The following is a 5,579-nucleotide window of genomic DNA, read 5'->3' as shown; positions in this document are numbered from 1 at the left end:
TTTGTGTGTGTGTGTGTCTTGTTATAAAATGAAAATAGCTTGAGATTTTTATTACAAAAATAACAAATGTTAGATGTAAAAATCCAAACAAAAAAACAAATAAGTAAAAATCACCCCAAATCTCATGTTAACATTTTGGTGAGTGTCTCTTCCAGGTATTCAGTTGCAAAATTTGAATCATTCAGTTTTATGAATTGCTTTTATCCCTTTGATACGTTGTAGACACTTGCCTGTAAGTGCAGATCTACAATGACATTTTTTTGATGAGTGCATGGTATTTCATAGTATAGCTATGCCAATGTATATTTAACCAGGACTCTGGATAGCCATGTTGGCAATTTCAAATTTTTCACTGTTAAAAACAACCCTAAAATAAATATCTTGGTATATAAATCTTTGCATATCCTGTTTGACTGTTTCCTTAGGATAAATTTTGAAAAGAATTTCAGGGTCAAAGTGAGTGTGTATTTTAAATTCTGGTACAAGTTGCTCTCCCAAAGCCGTACCAATGCACTGTCCCACCCAACAACGTGTGAGAGAACCTGTCACTCCACATCACTGGGACACTGGACTTTACCTGGCCCTTACCACTTTTTAGATGGAAGACAATATTTCATCATTTTTATTTGCATCTTTTAAATTGAGGACTAACATCACACACTGGCCATTTGTATTGTTTTTGGTAATAACCTATACATTAATCTTGTCAGTTTTCTATTGTGATCTTCATTGGTTTGTAAGCTGTTTGTATATTAGCGATGAGCAGGTTATGTACTAAATAACTGGTTCCAATTTGTCTTTTAAATGTTTGTAGGGTGTTTTAATATAAAGTTTTATATGTTTAAGCAGTTGGAACTACCAGTCATTTCCTTTGTAATTTCTGGCTTTCCTGTTGTGCTTAGAAAATTATTTACCTCCAAGGTTATAAAAATATTCACCCATGCTTCCTTCCTGGACTCTTAGGGTTATATTTCAATCTTTAATTCCTCTGGAGTTTAGTGTGAGAATCAAGTAGGGATCTAATTTTTTTTTTCTCCCCAAGTGAATGGTAATCTCACAGTCCGGCACCATTTAATAAATAGTATTTTATCAAGTTTTTTTTTTTTTTCCAAAAGGTATTTGAACTTTAAAATAATTGTATTATGTCTCTTTCCATTGGAGTTGCATAGAATTGACACATTTAAAATGTGTCTTGGTATCTTCTCCAAGACGCATTATTATTTTGAAATAATTTTAGACTTAAAAACATTGCAGAAATAATACAGAGAATTCTCATATACTCTCTACTCAGCTTCCACTAATGTTAAGATTTTATGTAATCATAGTGCAGTTATCAAAACCAGGATATTAACATTGGTACAACACTGTTAAACTACCAACCAAAATTTCACCAATTTTTGTACTGATGTCCTTTTGGCAGTTTCAGGATATCATCCAGGATTCAACATTGTATTTAGTCATCATATCTCCTTCAGCCTCCTCCTAACCTGAGATAGTGTCTCAGTCTTATAGTCTTTTTTCTCTTTTATGACCGTGACACTCTTCAAAGTGATAACTATAGTAGGCAAGATTCACTGGTGGATGCTAAAATCAGTGGGTGAAAGTTTGAGAAAAAACAGGATATTTACACAGTCTCAAAATACCTTCTCCAAGATATTTAGTTACAAAGGGGAAAAGCGTAACTACAATGGAGAAAACTGGAGATACCTCTTATCAAGTGATCAAGGTTAACATCACCAGTATTAAGACCAACCTCACGTACCCCTTGATCTGATGCACTGAGAAGGACACAACATCTGGTATCTTTGCCAAGAACGCGTATCCTCAATCTAATCATGTAAAAACAAACCCAAATAGAGGAACATTTGACAAAGTAACTGACCAGTACACTTAACAAGTGTCAAGGTTAATTTTAATTATGTTTGGAGGTATGTGGAACAGTTAATTGATTTTACGAATCACAACTATACAAAAACGTATTCTCACTTTCACACCCATATTGACTAGTAAAGATGATACGGTCACCTCAGTCTTGTTTCTGAATTTACCGTTAAGTCAGCTTTGTTCTGTAAAAGACAAAGAAGTAAGTGCTGTTATTACTGTGATTTTTTTTTTTTTAAACTGGAATGAGCATAATTGGTAGATAGCTGAACTCTAACCAGATATGTTAATTCTTTCACTACAACATGCCTGACACTCTTCTGTCCCTTCTAATTGTTATGTTCCATGGTATAGATCTCAGACTGTTGCTTTACATGATCTATACTCTACCCCACTGATAGAGCAAATTCCACATGGACGGCTTTGTAACGTCTCAGGGATCTAAGAAGGTCTAGCTCAACCCTCAACATACTGATGCAGCAGCTGGCCACGAGAGGGAATATGCTCTCCACGTGGCAGAGCCAGAGCTCTTCCATCCTAGGCTTCCTAATCCTGTGTCTTTGTGTTTCTTAGGTCTGTCTGCGTGAGGATTTTTAAAAAATCTCTTCTCTTTTTACACTCCCCGTAGGATGTCTGAGATGAAATAACAAATATTGGTGAGGATGTCGAGAAATTGGAACACTTATCCATTGCTGGAATGCAAAATGGTACAGCCACTGTGGAAAACAGTGAGAGTTCCTCAAAACACCAAACACAGAATTACCATCCAAAGTGGGAAGGAAAAAAAAACAAACCCATCACCACTGAGTCGATTTGAACTGCTGACCTTTTGGTTAGCAGCCGTAGCACTTAACCACTACGTCACCAGGGTTTCCATAATTATCATATAACCCAACAATTCCACTCCTAGGTATATACCCAAAAGACTTGAAAGCAGAGACTCAAACAGAGACTTATACACCAATGTTCATTGCTGCACTACTTGCAACAGCCAAAATGTGGAAATAACCTAAATGGTCATCAACGGATGAATGGATGGACAAAATGTGGTACATACATACTCAGCCAGTAGGAGAACGGAAGTCTTGATACATGCTACAGTGTGCATGGAGCTTGAAGACGCTATGCTGAGCGAAATACGCCAATCACAAAAGGACAAATATTGTATGATCTCACTTACATAAAAAGAAAAAGCAAATGTGTAGAGACCAAAATTTATTAGTGGTTACCAGGGGTGGAAGAAGGCGGGGAAGGGGAGTTAACAGAGATGGAAAAGTTGCACTGATAAAGGATAGGGTTGGACAGCTGATTTTTGTAATTGCTGTCGATTAGTTGTATATCTGTAAAAAGTTGAGCTGGCAAAAGTTATGTGATGGATATTTTACAACAATGACAAAAAGTAGCTGCTGAGGCTGCTTATGTATGATCGAACACCTCATGGGTTTGGTTCCTTGGTTTGGAGGTTTAGGGTCATGGTTTCATGGGACATCCCAGTTAATTGGCCTAATAATGTATTTAGAGGTTCTGTTCTCCCTCCAAGTTCATTATGTAGTGTCTGGGGTCTTAAATGCTTGCAAGCAGCTATCCAAGGCACAATGATTTATCTCTATTCACCTGGAACAACAGAGGAAGAAGGAGAGTCAGGGATGGGAGGAGGATATGGAATATGTGGCTGATTGCGTCCATGAAAACTGCCTCCTTTGCATGAGACCAGAACAACTGGATGGTGCCCGGCTACTGTTACGGAGCATTTTGATCAAAGACTCCATAGGAGAATCCTGATCAAAAGGGGAAAAATGCAGAACAGAATTTCAAATTCTAATGGACCCTAGACTTTCTGGAGCCATGGAAGGTGGATGAACCCCTGAAACTATTGCCCTGAGATCATCTTTAAACCTTGAGCCAAAAATATCCTCTGAAGTTTTCTTAAAACTGAACAATAGTTTAGCTTAACTAGTAAAAAAGTTCAGCCTAGAGCATTACACTCTTTTAAGAACTATCTATAATGGATCAAATTGACAATAGCAGTGAGTTTATGTTTGTGAGGGAGGAACAACCCAGAAAAAGTGGGTGAGAATGGTTGCACAACTCAATGTAATCAATGTCGCTAAATTGTACAAACAGAAACTGTTGGATTGGTGTATGTTTTGCTGTGTATATTATCAACAACAACAAAATAAAATAAAAATTTAAAGGAAAAAAAATCTCTTCTGTTTTAATTTTCATCTGGGTATTCTGTGTTCTTCCAGTTAGATTCTTAAGAGTCAGCACCATGTGTCTTGATGTTCTATTTATTGAGCTCCTACTACAAGTATATATAACATAATGATTAAAATTGTGGGCTCTGGGAAAAAAGACTGCTTACTTATTGAATGCAACCTTTGGTAAATTATTAATCTCTCTGGTCCTCAATTCTTAACCCGCAATATGGGAATAATAATAGTATTTCCCAGAGTTGTTCTGAGGGTTAGATGATTGAACATTACCTGGCTCATAGTAATTAGTATTAACCATATGTCAACACTTTCATATTTATCAGCAGATATATATTGAGTACCTTCTATATGTCTAGGACTAGGTACTGGCGATGGGACGGTGAATGAGATGGACCAAAGCTCCTTTTACAGGGTTTGCAGTCTATTGGAGGGTACAGACAAGGAAAGAGAAAACCACATTATAGTGTGATGGAAACAGTCTGGCTGCAGCACAGTCCAAGTGAGGAGTGTCAAGATGAGAAAATGGAGAGGTAAGCAGAAGCCAGAAGCTTCTTGCAAGTAATCTTGAACTTTATCTTGAGAGTAATGGAGAATCACGGAAGGATTTTCAGCAGGAGATTGATGTGTTCAGGTTTGCCTTTTAGAAAGATCTAAAACTGAGCTCCTGATCTTCTCCCCAAACCTGCTCCTCTCAGTCTTCCCCACACCACTGGACGCTCCTAATCAAATACTTACAAGAGGCAAGTGTCAAACTAACAAGTATAGCTGGTTGCTCCTAATTGCACTGGACAAAGTGGGGAAAGAAAAGAATGAGCTCGAGCTTTCAAATTCCGAGTTTAAGCACTGCATAAATTACCTGAAAGTTTCCATATCTGCCCCAAAAGAAACCCTGTGGCTACAAAGCTGAGGCGGCTGTCACAGCTGTGTAGTTTAACTCTTGGGTTACCCTGGGAAGTCGAATGCCATCCCTTCGACTTGTATTTCAGGGTTGAAGTGAAAGTATTTATCACTGAATGCTTTTTACATTCATGGCTTTCACTCAGGTAAGAGGCTATATATTAATAATATTATACATTATTAGTAGTATACTCGGAAATCCCTATTACATTTCAGAGCCTTTAAAAAAAATTTTTTTTTTCACCCAGCGATGGGTTGGGCTATACACCGATGTCAAAAAGTTTTCGCCTTTCGAATTGTGTCAGTCAGCGCAAGTAGAATGAATTAGCTGTGTAAACAATATTCTGAAATGTTCCCGTAAAGAAAGTAGACGTTAAACATATTTTTATAGAAATTATTATCCCCTCCGGAAGAAGCAAAAGATGAACGTACCACTGCAGCGGGCGGGGCTGAAGGCGGGGACGCCCCCATTGACAGCTTCACTTTCCTGACAACGGGTGCCGTGGTGACCACTGCTCCTTCCCATTGGTCACTGGCGAGCGTGTTGCAGTTCCCTAGGAGGACGTCATTGGTTAGCGTTCCGCA

This window comes from Elephas maximus, chromosome 16 (assembly GCF_024166365.1).
Source record: "Elephas maximus indicus isolate mEleMax1 chromosome 16, mEleMax1 primary haplotype, whole genome shotgun sequence".
In the NCBI taxonomy this organism is placed as follows: domain Eukaryota; kingdom Metazoa; phylum Chordata; class Mammalia; order Proboscidea; family Elephantidae; genus Elephas; species Elephas maximus.
Note: the sequence above shows the minus strand (reverse complement) of the source record.